Consider the following 824-nt stretch of genomic DNA (forward strand, 5'->3'; position numbering starts at 1 on the left):
AACTGTTGAACTTTTAGAACAATCCTGAAGAGGATCATCCAGCCTATGATTTGGTGTGTGCGTTGAAAAACAAATGATTTCAATTTTGATAACTTAAAAAATATTTACAGGCTTTGTCATAAAAATTCTAGTTCTGAAAAGTATTCTAAAGAAATAACCCTAAAACCTTGAATATATTTATAGTTAAGATAAATATATGCACAAAGCATATATATACATGTATGCTGCCTTTTAAAAGGTATACACTATGATTCAACTTTTTAACAAATAAAAGCAATTTTAAAAAACTGTTTGACAATCTGAAGGTTAGAAAAAACACTGTCAATCAACTGAAATTTCTTAAAGAGGTAGGAATGTTTTTTTTGGGGGGGAAGCACACAATAAGTGATGCTCCATTATATGCAACTAAATTTTTCCCCATGATATAGTTATTTAATTCGGTTAGGAAATAAAGAAAAGCTGTATGAATACTTAATAAGTTTACCCAAAATAAAATGAACTTCTAATAAGTTTATCTTTTGGAGTAGCCTTAAGTATGTGTTACTTTGAACAAATTAAAGTTTTCATCATTATTGCCTTATAATAAAAGAATATATAAATTTAAAAATCGTAAATTTAGAAATCCTTGGTCAATACTTTCACCTGAAACAATCACCCTTAAATTCATGATTATCTTTCATAACAGAATTATAAATAAGAATCTAATTTATGAATTTGCCAATAATTTGAAAAAAATGTTTTGAAATTTCTAATTATTTTCCCCCCTTTTTTTGTCTTTTTTCGTGTCCGGCAACGGATCGCAACCCTCAGTGTCGCACCCATAC

Source organism: Galeopterus variegatus, unplaced genomic scaffold, assembly GCF_000696425.1.
Source record: "Galeopterus variegatus unplaced genomic scaffold, G_variegatus-3.0.2 Scaffold1305, whole genome shotgun sequence".
Taxonomy (NCBI): Eukaryota; Metazoa; Chordata; class Mammalia; order Dermoptera; family Cynocephalidae; genus Galeopterus; species Galeopterus variegatus.